The sequence below is a fragment of the Liolophura sinensis genome, chromosome 1 (assembly GCF_032854445.1).
Source record: "Liolophura sinensis isolate JHLJ2023 chromosome 1, CUHK_Ljap_v2, whole genome shotgun sequence".
Lineage (NCBI taxonomy): Eukaryota > Metazoa > Mollusca > Polyplacophora > Chitonida > Chitonidae > Liolophura > Liolophura sinensis.
In genome coordinates this window covers 65,176,127-65,189,961 of record NC_088295.1, presented here as the reverse complement: position 1 = coordinate 65,189,961, position 13,835 = coordinate 65,176,127, and the positions used below count along the sequence as shown (strand labels likewise).

Here is a 13,835-nt window from a genome sequence, read left to right as displayed (position 1 = left end):
GAATAAACTCAACAATTTTCAAAAAAAAACTCTTGCCACGTTTTGCTTGTGGCCTCCACGTGGGACATATTGATTTCTCATGACATGGCAAACACTTCTACACAAGTAAGCCATAAACACATACGAAAACCTATTGGTTCTGTGGTGTAGTGGTTATCACGTCTGCTTTACACGCAGAAGGTCGCGAGTTCGAACCTCGCCAGAGCCTGTTTTATCTCAATTGAAGCCCTCACGAAGATGTGTTAATGGTCGTACTGGAGATTTTATCTTGGTCAGAGTCACGAAATGAGTTTTTTCACCCCCAAAACGTTATACTTCATTCGTGCATGAGATGCCCAATAATATAGAGTTTTCGTCGAAATGGTTCCGTAGTGTAGTGGTTATCACGTCTGCTTAACACGCAGAAGGCCGCGAGTTCGAGCCTCGGCGGAACCTATTGTATGTTTTTCTTCTTTGCCTTTTGGTAGTTTAGTGGTTATCACTTCTGCTTTACACGCAGAAGGTGGCGAGTTCGAACTTCGCCACAACCTTTTTTATCTCAAGCGAAGTTATCACAAAGATGTGTTAACGGCCTTAGTGGCGATTTCCTTTTGGTCAGTTGCACCAAATGAGTTTCTTTCCCCCCAAAGTTTATACTGTGGAGTACCTAATAATATACCGCCAAAAATAATTCCAGCCGAAATAAATGTCCAACACTGAATCATATACTACAGTTAGTAGTAATAATGAAGTGAAATCTTTGCCAAGGTGTCGGCAGTTTGCGCTAAGAAAGCCCGACGGGCTAGTTACATTTTTGGAACCGCACTGAAGGGAAATTATGGTTTAAATGCATACACACTCTGGTGCTATTGCTTGCTGGGTATAAAACAACGTGGGAGTTTATTTGTCTTTGGTTTGATCAGTCTTCGCTATGCAAGTTGAAAGAAAAGTAGACACCAGCACTTGTTGGCTTCTAATGAATGTCGCTCTGATACACACTATCCCATTGGCTGTGTGTTTCCTGTTGATTAAATGGGTGAGCTTCTAAACAAACTGTGAAGTGTGTACAACAAGACAATGGCCATTTGACAGCTACGGCAATGTGTGCGGTTTCTGACCTGCTACAGAGGGCGATAAAAACGGAAAACAATACACAACTTTCTGTGTTGCTTGATAAATAATGAGTGAGTGGCCGCCGATAATGGTAAATTCATATGTTTTCCCTTGAACCGTTGAAAAGGTGACAGATCCCTTTGCCAGGTGTTTAAAAGTGCTGATTATTGATTTAAGTGGGTGCGAAAGTAATCTTCTCACGAAGTCATAATCCATTTTCAATTGTTTTAATCTTTGATCCAGATCACGAGAATTAGCGACACTGCAGGCAACAAAGCGGGATAAAAGCCACCCATGATGATACATGCTTTACGTGCTTGAATCATTTCGGCCATATTATATCTTGGAAAATGTTAAGACTTTCACATCCGTTTTTATTTTCTAAGTATTCTCTTACATACGCGAAAATTAATTCTCGCGGACAAATCTTAGTAGAAAATTCGCGAAAGTAAAATTGCAGCGAATAATAAGTATTTTACAGTAGATCATTCGTGCATGAGATGCCAAAAAACATAGATCATATACCGCAATAGTTCCGTATTGTAGTGGTTATCACGTATGCTTAACACGCAAAAGGTGGCGAAGGTCTGTAAAAAATGTTCTTCTTTGCCTTTTCTCATGTTTTGCTCAAGAGAATAGATTCTTCATCACGTATTGAGAAATTCAGGCTGTGTGTGGATTTAGCCGATTATGTTTCTTGTCTTGTCTTCATGTTAAGTTTGTAATTGTACACAACAAGTATCGATTTCCACTCCATTACTTCCTCTCATAAGTTCTCTAGAGAGAGGGTTTCGTAGTGTAGTGGTTATCACGTCTGCTTCACACGCAGAAGGTCGCGAGTTCGAACCTCGCCGAAACCTGTAAGGTATATTTCTTTAATTCTTTTCAAACTTCTTGGGCCTTTGGGTCATGGATTTAGAAGCAACTCTGGCCACGGGTTGTATGTCATATGTGTTCTTCAGTTTAGTAATTTGGTGTGCACGCAACGGCATAATATTTTAGAAAAGGAACAGGGATGCTGTTGCCATCGTTAAGGCTGCCAAAGGAATTATTAAAACACATATTCATGTTGACTTTTTTCGGCTAGATAGGCCATCTTGTGAGAAAATCTGTTGTGTAAAAAAAGTCTTCTGTACATTACGCAATGATAAATTAGTGTATTTATTGAAATGAGCGGCTAATGTGCAATTGTTCTATTCACAAAGCAGTCATCTTCTCTGTGATATTTTATTTTAATTAAGACTGCTTTGTGATTTCAAAAGTTTGTGAAAGCCGGTCATGGTTAAATCTTGTGTATTTGATGACAAATTGGGAATAAACTCAACAATTTTCAAAAAAAAACTCTTGCCACGTTTTGCTTGTGGCCTCCACGTGGGACATATTGATTTCTCATGACATGGCAAACACTTCTACACAAGTAAGCCATAAACACATACGAAAACCTATTGGTTCTGTGGTGTAGTGGTTATCACGTCTGCTTTACACGCAGAAGGTCGCGAGTTCGAACCTCGCCAGAACCTGTTTTATCTCAATTGAAGTCCTCACGAAGATGTGTTAATGGTCGTACTGGAGATTTTATCTTGGTCAGAGTCACGAAATGAGTTTTTTCACCCCCAAAACGTTATACTTCATTCGTGCATGAGATGCCCAATAATATAGAGTTTTCGTCGAAATGGTTCCGTAGTGTAGTGGTTATCACGTCTGCTTAACACGCAGAAGGCCGCGAGTTCGAGCCTCGCCGGAACCTATTGTATGTTTTTCTTCTTTGCCTTTTGGTAGTTTAGTGGTTATCACTTCTGCTTTACACGCAGAAGGTGGCGAGTTCGAACTTCGCCACAACCTTTTTTATCTCAAGCGAAGTTATCACAAAGATGTGTTAACGGCCTTAGTGGCGATTTCCTTTTGGTCAGTTGCACCAAATGAGTTTCTTTCCCCCAAAGTTATACTGTGGAGTACCTAATAATATACCGCCAAAAATAATTCCAGCCGAATAAATGTCCAACACTGAATCATATACTACAGTTAGTAGTAATAATGAAGTGAAATCTTTGCCAAGGTGTCGGAAGTTGCGCTAAGAAAGCCCGACGGGCTAGTTACATTTTTGAACCGCACTGAAGGGAAATTATGGTTTAAATGCATACACACTCTGGTGCTATTGCTTGCTGGGTATAAAACAACGTGGGAGTTTATTTGTCTTTGGTTTGATCAGTCTTCGCTATGCAAGTTGAAAGAAAAGTAGACACCAGCACTTGTTGGCTTCTAATGAATGTCGCTCTGATACACACTATCCCATTGGCTGTGTGTTTCCTGTGATTAAATGGGTGAGCTTCTAACAAACTGTGAAGTGTGTACAACAAGACAATGGCCATTTGACAGCTACGGCAATGTGTGCGGTTTCTGACCTGCTACAGAGGGCGATAAAAACGGAAAACAATACACAACTTTCTGTGTTGCTTGATAAATAATGAGTGAGTGGCGCCGATAATGGTAAATTCATATGTTTTCCCTTGAACCGTTGAAAAGGTGACAGATCCCTTTGCCAGGTGTTTAAAAGTGCTCATTATTGATTTAAGTGGGTGCGAAAGTAATCTTCTCACGAAGTCATAATCCATTTTCAATTGTTTTAATCTTTGATCCAGATCACGAGAATTAGCGACACTGCAGGCAACAAAGCGGGATAAAAGCCACCCATGATGATACATGCTTTACGTGCTTGAATCATTTCGGCCATATTATATCTTGGAAAATGTTAAGACTTTCACATGTGTTTTTATTTTCTAAGTATTCTCTTACATACGCGAAAATTAATTCTCGCGGACAAATCTTAGTAGAAAATTCGCGAAAGTAAAATTGCAGCGAATAATAAGTATTTTACAGTAGATCATTCGTGCATGAGATGCCAAAAAACATAGATCATATACCGCAATAGTTCCGTATTGTAGTGGTTATCACGTATGCTTAACACGCAAAAGGTGGCGAAGGTCTGTAAAAAATGTTCTTCTTTGCCTTTTCTCATGTTTTGCTCAAGAGAATAGATTCTTCATCACGTATTGAGAAATTCAGGCTGTGTGTGGATTTAGCCGATTATGTTTCTTGTCTTGTCTTCATGTTAAGTTTGTAATTGTACACAACAAGTATCGATTTCCACTCCATTACTTCCTCTCATAAGTTCTCTAGAGAGAGGGTTTCGTAGTGTAGTGGTTATCACGTCTGCTTCACACGCAGAAGGTCGCGAGTTCGAACCTCGCCGAAACCTGTAAGGTATATTTCTTTAATTCTTTTCAAACTTCTTGGGCCTTTGGGTCATGGATTTAGAAGCAACTCTGGCCACGGGTTGTATGTCATATGTGTTCTTCAGTTTAGTATTTGGTGTGCACGCAACGGCATAATATTTTAGAAAAGGAACAGGGATGCTGTTGCCATCGTTAAGGCTGCCAAAGGAATTATTAAAACACATATTCATGTTGACTTTTTTCGGCTAGATAGGCCATCTTGTGAGAAAATCTGTTGTGTAAAAAAAGTCTTCTGTACATTACGCAATGATAAATTAGTGTGTTTATTGAAATGAGCGGCTAATGTGCAATTGTTCTATTCACAAAGCAGTCATCTTCTCTGTGATATTTTATTTTAATTAAGACTGCTTTGTGATTTCAAAAGTTTGTGAAAGCCGGTCATGGTTAAATCTTGTGTATTTGATGACAAATTGGGAATAAACTCAACAATTTTCAAAAAAAAACTCTTGCCACGTTTTGCTTGTGGCCTCCACGTGGGACATATTGATTTCTCATGACATGGCAAACACTTCTACACAAGTAAGCCATAAACACATACGAAAACCTATTGGTTCTGTGGTGTAGTGGTTATCACGTCTGCTTTACACGCAGAAGGTCGCGAGTTCGAACCTCGCCAGAACCTGTTTTATCTCAATTGAAGTCCTCACGAAGATGTGTTAATGGTCGTACTGGAGATTTTATCTTGGTCAGAGTCACGAAATGAGTTTTTTCACCCCCAAAACGTTATACTTCATTCGTGCATGAGATGCCCAATAATATAGAGTTTTCGTCGAAATGGTTCCGTAGTGTAGTGGTTATCACGTCTGCTTAACACGCAGAAGGCCGCGAGTTCGAGCCTCGCCGGAACCTATTGTATGTTTTTCTTCTTTGCCTTTTGGTAGTTTAGTGGTTATCACTTCTGCTTTACACGCAGAAGGTGGCGAGTTCGAACTTCGCCACAACCTTTTTTATCTCAAGCGAAGTTATCACAAAGATGTGTTAACGGCCTTAGTGGCGATTTCCTTTTGGTCAGTTGCACCAAATGAGTTTCTTTCCCCCAAAGTTATACTGTGGAGTACCTAATAATATACCGCCAAAAATAATTCCAGCCGAATAAATGTCCAACACTGAATCATATACTACAGTTAGTAGTAATAATGAAGTGAAATCTTTGCCAAGGTGTCGGCAGTTGCGCTAAGAAAGCCCGACGGGCTAGTTACATTTTTGAACCGCACTGAAGGGAAATTATGGTTTAAATGCATACACACTCTGGTGCTATTGCTTGCTGGGTATAAAACAACGTGGGAGTTTATTTGTCTTTGGTTTGATCAGTCTTCGCTATGCAAGTTGAAAGAAAAGTAGACACCAGCACTTGTTGGCTTCTAATGAATGTCGCTCTGATACACACTATCCCATTGGCTGTGTGTTTCCTGTGATTAAATGGGTGAGCTTCTAACAAACTGTGAAGTGTGTACAACAAGACAATGGCCATTTGACAGCTACGGCAATGTGTGCGGTTTCTGACCTGCTACAGAGGGCGATAAAAACGGAAAACAATACACAACTTTCTGTGTTGCTTGATAAATAATGAGTGAGTGGCGCCGATAATGGTAAATTCATATGTTTTCCCTTGAACCGTTGAAAAGGTGACAGATACCTTTGCCAGGTGTTTAAAAGTGCTCATTATTGATTTCAGTGGGTGCGAAAGTAATCTTCTCACGAAGTCATACTCCATTTTCAATTGTTTTAATCTTTGATCCAGATCACGAGAATTAGCGACACTGCAGGCAACAAAGCGGGATAAAAGCCACCCACGATGATACATGCTTTACGTGCTTGAATCATTAGTAAATCATTAGTAAAATCTTAGTAGAAAATTCGCGAAAGTAAAATTGCAGCGAATAATAAGTATTTTACAGTAGATCATTCGTGCATGAGATGCCATAAAACATAGATCATATACCGCAATAGTTCCGTATTGTAGTGGTTATCACGTATGCTTAACACGCAAAAGGTGGCGAAGGTCTGTAAAAAATGTTCTTCTTTGCCTTTTCTCATGTTTTGCTCAAGAGAATTGATTCTTCATCACGTATTGAGAAATTCAGGCTGTGTGTGGATTTAGCCGATCATGTTTCTTGTCTTGTCTTCATGTTAAGTTTGTAATTGTACACAACAAGTATCGATTTCCACTCCATTACTTCCTCTCATAATTTCTCTAGAGAGAGGGTTTAGTAGTGTAGTGGTTATCACGTCTGCTTCACACGCAGAAGTTCGCGAGTTCGAACCTCGCCGAAACCTGTAAGGTATATTTCTTTAATTCTTTTCAAACTTCTTGGGCCTTTGGGTCATGGATTTAGAAGCAGCTCTGGCCACGGGTTGTATGTCATATGTGTTCTTCAGTTTAGTATTTGGTATGCACGCAACGGCATAATATTTTAGAAAAGGAACAGGGATGCTGTTGCCATCGTTAAGGCTGCCAAAGGAAATGTTAAAACACGTATTCATGTTGACTTTTTTCGGCTAGATAGGCCATCTTGTGAGAAAATCTGTTATATAAACAAAGTCTTCTGTACATTACGCAATGATAAATTAGTGTATTTATTGAAATGAGCGGCTAATGTGCAATTGTTCTATTCACAAACAGTCATCTTCTCTGTAATATTTTATTTTAATGAAGACTGCTTTGTGATTTCAAAAGTTTGTGAAAGCCGGTCATGGTTAAATCTTGTGTATTTGATGACAAATTGGGAATAAACTCAACAATTTTCAAAAAAAACTCTTTCCACGTTTTGCTTGTGGCCTCCACGTGGGACATATTGATTTCTCATGACATGGCAAACACTTCTACACAAGTAAGCCATAAACACATATGAAAACCTATTGGTATGGTGTAGTGGTTATCACGTCTGCTTTACACGCAGAAGGTCGCGAGTTCGAACCTCGCCAGAACCTGTTTTATCTCAATTGAAGTCCTCACGAAGATGTGTTAATGGTCGTACTGGAGATTCTATCTTGGTCAGAGTCACGAAATGAGTTTTCGCGAGTTCGAACCTCGCCAGAACCTGTTTTATCTCAATTGAAGTCCTCACGAAGATGTGTTAATGGTCGTACTGGAGATTCTATCTTGGTCAGAGTCACGAAATGAGTTTTTTCACCCCCAAAACGTTATACTTCATTCGTGCATGAGATGCCCAATAATATAGAGTTTTCGTCAAAATGGTTCCGTAGTGTAGTGGTTATCACGTCTGCTTAACACGCAGAAGGCCGCGAGTTCGAGCCTCGCCGGAACCTATTGTATGTTTTTCTTCTTTGCCTTTTGGTAGTTTAGTGGTTATCACTTCTGCTTTACACGCAGAAGGTGGCGAGTTCGAACTTCGCCACAACCTTTTTTATCTCAAGCGAAGTTATCACAAAGATGTGTTAACGGCCTTAGTGGCGATTTCCTTTTGGTCAGTTGCACCAAATGAGTTTCTTTCCCCCAAAGTTATACTGTGGAGTACCTAATAATATACCGCCAAATATAATTCCAGCCGAATAAATGTCCAACACTGAATCATATACTACAGTTAGTAGTAATAATGAAGTGAAATCTTTGCCAAGGTGTCGGCAGTTGCGCTAAGAAAGCCCGACGGGCTAGTTACATTTTTGAACCGCACTGAAGGGAAATTATGGTTTAAATGCATACACACTCTGGTGCTATTGCTTGCTGGGTATAAAACAACGTGGGAGTTTATTTGTCTTTGGTTTGATCAGTCTTCGCTATGCAAGTTGAAAGAAAAGTAGACACCAGCACTTGTTGGCTTCTAATGAATGTCGCTCTGATACACACTATCCCATTGGCTGTGTGTTTCCTGTGATTAAATGGGTGAGCTTCTAACAAACTGTGAAGTGTGTACAACAAGACAATGGCCATTTGACAGCTACGGCAATGTGTGCGGTTTCTGACCTGCTACAGAGGGCGATAAAAACGGAAAACAATACACAACTTTCTGTGTTGCTTGATAAATAATGAGTGAGTGGCGCCGATAATGGTAAATTCATATGTTTTCCCTTGAACCGTTGAAAAGGTGACAGATACCTTTGCCAGGTGTTTAAAAGTGCTCATTATTGATTTAAGTGGGTGCGAAAGTAATCTTCTCACGAAGTCATACTCCATTTTCAATTGTTTTAATCTTTGATCCAGATCACGAGAATTAGCGACACTGCAGGCAACAAAGCGGGATAAAAGCCACCCAGGATGATACATGCTTTACGTGCTTGAATCATTAGTAAATCATTAGTAAAATCTTAGTAGAAAATTCGCGAAAGTAAAATTGCAGCGAATAATAAGTATTTTACAGTAGATCATTCGTGCATGAGATGCCATAAAACATAGATCATATACCGCAATAGTTCCGTATTGTAGTGGTTATCACGTATGCTTAACACGCAAAAGGTGGCGAAGGTCTGTAAAAAATGTTCTTCTTTGCCTTTTCTCATGTTTTGCTCAAGAGAATTGATTCTTCATCACGTATTGAGAAATTCAGGCTGTGTGTGGATTTAGCCGATCATGTTTCTTGTCTTGTCTTCATGTTAAGTTTGTAATTGTACACAACAAGTATCGATTTCCACTCCATTACTTCCTCTCATAATTTCTCTAGAGAGAGGGTTTAGTAGTGTAGTGGTTATCACGTCTGCTTCACACGCAGAAGGTCGCGAGTTCGAACCTCGCCGAAACCTGTAAGGTATATTTCTTTAATTCTTTTCAAACTTCTTGGGCCTTTGGGTCATGGATTTAGAAGCAACTCTGGCCACGGGTTGTATGTCATATGTGTTCTTCAGTTTAGTATTTGGTATGCACGCAACGGCATAATATTTTAGAAAAGGAACAGGGATGCTGTTGCCATCGTTAAGGCTGCCAAAGGAAATGTTAAAACACGTATTCATGTTGACTTTTTTCGGCTAGATAGGCCATCTTGTGAGAAAATCTGTTATATAAACAAAGTCTTCTGTACATTACGCAATGATAAATTAGTGTATTTATTGAAATGAGCGGCTAATGTGCAATTGTTCTATTCACAAACAGTCATCTTCTCTGTAATATTTTATTTTAATGAAGACTGCTTTGTGATTTCAAAAGTTTGTGAAAGCCGGTCATGGTTAAATCTTGTGTATTTGATGACAAATTGGGAATAAACTCAACAATTTTCAAAAAAAACTCTTTCCACGTTTTGCTTGTGGCCTCCACGTGGGACATATTGATTTCTCATGACATGGCAAACACTTCTACACAAGTAAGCCATAAACACATATGAAAACCTATTGGTATGGTGTAGTGGTTATCACGTCTGCTTTACACGCAGAAGGTCGCGAGTTCGAACCTCGCCAGAACCTGTTTTATCTCAATTGAAGTCCTCACGAAGATGTGTTAATGGTCGTACTGGAGATTCTATCTTGGTCAGAGTCACGAAATGAGTTTTCGCGAGTTCGAACCTCGCCAGAACCTGTTTTATCTCAATTGAAGTCCTCACGAAGATGTGTTAATGGTCGTACTGGAGATTCTATCTTGGTCAGAGTCACGAAATGAGTTTTTTCACCCCCAAAACGTTATACTTCATTCGTGCATGAGATGCCCAATAATATAGAGTTTTCGTCAAAATGGTTCCGTAGTGTAGTGGTTATCACGTCTGCTTAACACGCAGAAGGCCGCGAGTTCGAGCCTCGCCGGAACCTATTGTATGTTTTTCTTCTTTGCCTTTTGGTAGTTTAGTGGTTATCACTTCTGCTTTACACGCAGAAGGTGGCGAGTTCGAACTTCGCCACAACCTTTTTTATCTCAAGCGAAGTTATCACAAAGATGTGTTAACGGCCTTAGTGGCGATTTCCTTTTGGTCAGTTGCACCAAATGAGTTTCTTTCCCCCAAAGTTATACTGTGGAGTACCTAATAATATACCGCCAAATATAATTCCAGCCGAATAAATGTCCAACACTGAATCATATACTACAGTTAGTAGTAATAATGAAGTGAAATCTTTGCCAAGGTGTCGGCAGTTGCGCTAAGAAAGCCCGACGGGCTAGTTACATTTTTGAACCGCACTGAAGGGAAATTATGGTTTAAATGCATACACACTCTGGTGCTATTGCTTGCTGGGTATAAAACAACGTGGGAGTTTATTTGTCTTTGGTTTGATCAGTCTTCGCTATGCAAGTTGAAAGAAAAGTAGACACCAGCACTTGTTGGCTTCTAATGAATGTCGCTCTGATACACACTATCCCATTGGCTGTGTGTTTCCTGTGATTAAATGGGTGAGCTTCTAACAAACTGTGAAGTGTGTACAACAAGACAATGGCCATTTGACAGCTACGGCAATGTGTGCGGTTTCTGACCTGCTACAGAGGGCGATAAAAACGGAAAACAATACACAACTTTCTGTGTTGCTTGATAAATAATGAGTGAGTGGCGCCGATAATGGTAAATTCATATGTTTTCCCTTGAACCGTTGAAAAGGTGACAGATACCTTTGCCAGGTGTTTAAAAGTGCTCATTATTGATTTAAGTGGGTGCGAAAGTAATCTTCTCACGAAGTCATAATCCATTTTCAATTGTTTTAATCTTTGATCCAGATCACGAGAATTAGCGACACTGCAGGCAACAAAGCGGGATAAAAGCCACCCATGATGATACATGCTTTACGTGCTTGAATCATTTCGGCCATATTATATCTTGGAAAATATTAAGACTTTCACATCCGTTTTTATTTTCTAAGTATTCTCTTACATACGCGAAAATTAATTCTCGCGGACAAATCTTAGTAGAAAATTCGCGAAAGTAAAATTGCAGCGAATAATAAGTATTTTACAGTAGATCATTCGTGCATGAGATGCCAAAAAACATAGATCATATACCGCAATAGTTCCGTATTGTAGTGGTTATCACGTTTGCTTAACACGCAAAAGGTGGCGAAGGTCTGTAAAAAATGTTCTTCTTTGCCTTTTCTCATGTTTTGCTCAAGAGAATAGATTCTTCATCACGTATTGAGAAATTCAGGCTGTGTGTGGATTTAGCCGATCATGTTTCTTGTCTTGTCTTCATGTTAAGTTTGTAATTGTACACAACAAGTATCGATTTCCACTCCATTACTTCCTCTCATAATTTCTCTAAAGAGAGGGTTTCGTAGTGTAGTGGTTATCACGTCTGCTTCACACGCAGAAGGTCGCGAGTTCGAACCCCGCCGAAACCTGTAAGGTATATTTCTTTAATTCTTTTTAAACTACTTGGGCCTTTGGGTCATGGATTTAGAAGCAACTCTGGCCACGGGGTGTATGTCTTATGTGTTCTTCAGTTTAGTATTTGGTGTGCACGCAACGGCATAATATTTTAGAAAAGGAACAGGGATGCTGTTGCCATCGTTAAGGCTGCCAAAGGAATTATTAAAACACATATTCATGTTGACTTTTTTCGGCTAGATAGGCCATCTTGTGAGAAAATCTGTTGTGTAAAAAAAGTCTTCTGTACATTACGCAATGATAAATTAGTGTATTTATTGAAATGAGCGGCTAATGTGCAATTGTTCTATTCACAAAGCAGTCATCTTCTCTGTGATATTTTATTTTAATTAAGACTGCTTTGTGATTTCAAAAGTTTGTGAAAGCCGGTCATGGTTAAATCTTGTGTATTTGATGACAAATTGGGAATAAACTCAACAATTTTCAAAAAAAACTCTTTCCACGTTTTGCTTGTGGCCTCCACGTGGGACATATTGATTTCTCATGACATGGCAAACACTTCTACACAAGTAAGTAACACATACGAAAACCTATTGGTTCTGTGGTGTAGTGGTTATCACGTCTGCTTTACACGCAGAAGGTCGCGAGTTCGAACCTCGCCAGAACCTGTTTTATCTCAATTGAAGTCCTCACGAAGATGTGTTAATGGTCGTACTGGAGATTTTATTTTGGTCAGAGTCACGAAATGAGTTTTTTCACCCCCAAAACGTTATACTTCATTCGTGCATGAGATGCCCAATAATATAGAGTTTTCGTCGAAATGGTTCCGTAGTGTAGTGGTTATCACGTCTGCTTAACACGCAGAAGGCCGCGAGTTCGAGCCTCGCCGGAACCTATTGTATGTTTCTCTTCTTTGCCTTTTGGTAGTTTAGTGGTTATCACTTCTGCTTTACACGCAGAAGGTGGCGAGTTCGAACTTCGCCACAACCTTTTTTATCTCAAGCGAAGTTATCACAAAGATGTGTTAACGGCCTTAGTGGCGATTTTCCTTTTGGTCAGTTTGCACCAAATGAGTTTCTTTCCCCCAAAGTTATACTGTGGAGTACCTAATAATATACCGCCAAAAATAATTCCAGCCGAATAAATGTCCAACACTGAATCATATACTACAGTTAGTAGTAATAAGAAGTGAAATCTTTGCCAAGGTGTCGGCAGTTTGCGCTAAGAAAGCCCGACGGGCTAGTTACATTTTTGAACCGCACTGAAGGGAAATTATGGTTTAAATGCATACACACTCTGGTGCTATTGCTTGCTGGGTATAAAACAACGTGGGAGTTTATTTGTCTTTGGTTTGATCAGTCTTCGCTATGCAAGTTGAAAGAAAAGTAGACACCAGCACTTGTTGGCTTCTAATGAATGTCGCTCTGATACACACTATCCCATTGGCTGTGTGTTTCCTGTGATTAATGGGTGAGCTTCTAACAAACTGTGAAGTGTGTACAACAAGACAATGGCCATTTGACAGCTACGGCAATGTGTGCGGTTTCTGACCTGCTACAGAGGGCGATAAAAACGGAAAACAATACACAACTTTTCTGTGTTGCTTGATAAATAATGAGTGAGTGGCGCCGATAATGGTAAATTCATATGTTTTCCCTTGAACGTTGAAAAGGTGACAGATACCTTTGCCAGGTGTTTAAAAGTGCTCATTATTGATTTCAGTGGGTGCGAAAGTAATCTTCTCACGAAGTCATACTCCATTTTCAATTGTTTTAATCTTTTGATCCAGATCACGAGAATTAGCGACACTGCAGGCAACAAAGCGGGATAAAAGCCACCCACGATGATACATGCTTTACGTGCTTGAATCATTAGTAAATCATTAGTAAAATCTTAGTAGAAAATTCGCGAAAGTAAAATTGCAGCGAATAATAAGTATTTTACAGTAGATCATTCGTGCATGAGATGCCATAAAACATAGATCATATACCGCAATAGTTCCGTATTGTAGTGGTTATCACGTATGCTTAACACGCAAAAGGTGGCGAAGGTCTGTAAAAAATGTTCTTCTTTGCCTTTTCTCATGTTTTGCTCAAGAGAATTGATTTCTTCATCACGTATTGAGAAATTCAGGCTGTGTGTGGATTTACGCGATCATGTTTCTTGTCTTGTCTTCATGTTAAGTTTGTAATTGTACACAACAAGTATCGATTTCCACTCCATTACTTCCTCTCATAATTTCTCTAAAGAGAGGGTTTCGTAGT

The 13,835-nt window shown here is 39.6% G+C and overlaps 17 non-coding genes across 17 annotated transcripts; all 17 read left to right on the top strand.

Annotated features, from left to right (window-relative positions):
- The first annotated feature begins 135 nt into the window (after positions 1-135).
- Trnav-uac (transfer RNA valine (anticodon UAC)) lies at positions 136-208 on the top strand. The gene has a single exon. It is a non-coding gene; the product is annotated as a tRNA-Val (tRNA).
- Positions 209-362: 154 nt separating this feature from the next.
- On the top strand, positions 363-435 carry Trnav-aac (transfer RNA valine (anticodon AAC)). The gene has a single exon. It is a non-coding gene; the product is annotated as a tRNA-Val (tRNA).
- Positions 436-1,879: 1,444 nt separating this feature from the next.
- On the top strand, positions 1,880-1,952 carry Trnav-cac (transfer RNA valine (anticodon CAC)). The gene has a single exon. It is a non-coding gene; the product is annotated as a tRNA-Val (tRNA).
- Positions 1,953-2,539: 587 nt separating this feature from the next.
- On the top strand, positions 2,540-2,612 carry Trnav-uac (transfer RNA valine (anticodon UAC)). Its single transcript has one exon. It is a non-coding gene; the product is annotated as a tRNA-Val (tRNA).
- A 154-nt stretch (positions 2,613-2,766) lies between these two features.
- On the top strand, positions 2,767-2,839 carry Trnav-aac (transfer RNA valine (anticodon AAC)). Its single transcript has one exon. It is a non-coding gene; the product is annotated as a tRNA-Val (tRNA).
- A 1,436-nt stretch (positions 2,840-4,275) lies between these two features.
- Trnav-cac (transfer RNA valine (anticodon CAC)) lies at positions 4,276-4,348 on the top strand. The gene has a single exon. It is a non-coding gene; the product is annotated as a tRNA-Val (tRNA).
- A 586-nt stretch (positions 4,349-4,934) lies between these two features.
- On the top strand, positions 4,935-5,007 carry Trnav-uac (transfer RNA valine (anticodon UAC)). Its single transcript has one exon. It is a non-coding gene; the product is annotated as a tRNA-Val (tRNA).
- A 154-nt stretch (positions 5,008-5,161) lies between these two features.
- On the top strand, positions 5,162-5,234 carry Trnav-aac (transfer RNA valine (anticodon AAC)). The gene has a single exon. It is a non-coding gene; the product is annotated as a tRNA-Val (tRNA).
- Positions 5,235-6,589: 1,355 nt separating this feature from the next.
- Trnav-cac (transfer RNA valine (anticodon CAC)) lies at positions 6,590-6,662 on the top strand. The gene has a single exon. It is a non-coding gene; the product is annotated as a tRNA-Val (tRNA).
- A 584-nt stretch (positions 6,663-7,246) lies between these two features.
- Positions 7,247-7,316, top strand: Trnav-uac (transfer RNA valine (anticodon UAC)). The gene has a single exon. It is a non-coding gene; the product is annotated as a tRNA-Val (tRNA).
- Positions 7,317-7,582: 266 nt separating this feature from the next.
- On the top strand, positions 7,583-7,655 carry Trnav-aac (transfer RNA valine (anticodon AAC)). Its single transcript has one exon. It is a non-coding gene; the product is annotated as a tRNA-Val (tRNA).
- Positions 7,656-9,010: 1,355 nt separating this feature from the next.
- On the top strand, positions 9,011-9,083 carry Trnav-cac (transfer RNA valine (anticodon CAC)). Its single transcript has one exon. It is a non-coding gene; the product is annotated as a tRNA-Val (tRNA).
- A 584-nt stretch (positions 9,084-9,667) lies between these two features.
- Positions 9,668-9,737, top strand: Trnav-uac (transfer RNA valine (anticodon UAC)). Its single transcript has one exon. It is a non-coding gene; the product is annotated as a tRNA-Val (tRNA).
- Positions 9,738-10,003: 266 nt separating this feature from the next.
- Trnav-aac (transfer RNA valine (anticodon AAC)) lies at positions 10,004-10,076 on the top strand. Its single transcript has one exon. It is a non-coding gene; the product is annotated as a tRNA-Val (tRNA).
- A 1,436-nt stretch (positions 10,077-11,512) lies between these two features.
- Positions 11,513-11,585, top strand: Trnav-cac (transfer RNA valine (anticodon CAC)). Its single transcript has one exon. It is a non-coding gene; the product is annotated as a tRNA-Val (tRNA).
- A 581-nt stretch (positions 11,586-12,166) lies between these two features.
- On the top strand, positions 12,167-12,239 carry Trnav-uac (transfer RNA valine (anticodon UAC)). Its single transcript has one exon. It is a non-coding gene; the product is annotated as a tRNA-Val (tRNA).
- Positions 12,240-12,393: 154 nt separating this feature from the next.
- Trnav-aac (transfer RNA valine (anticodon AAC)) lies at positions 12,394-12,466 on the top strand. Its single transcript has one exon. It is a non-coding gene; the product is annotated as a tRNA-Val (tRNA).
- The last annotated feature ends 1,369 nt before the right edge of the window (positions 12,467-13,835 follow it).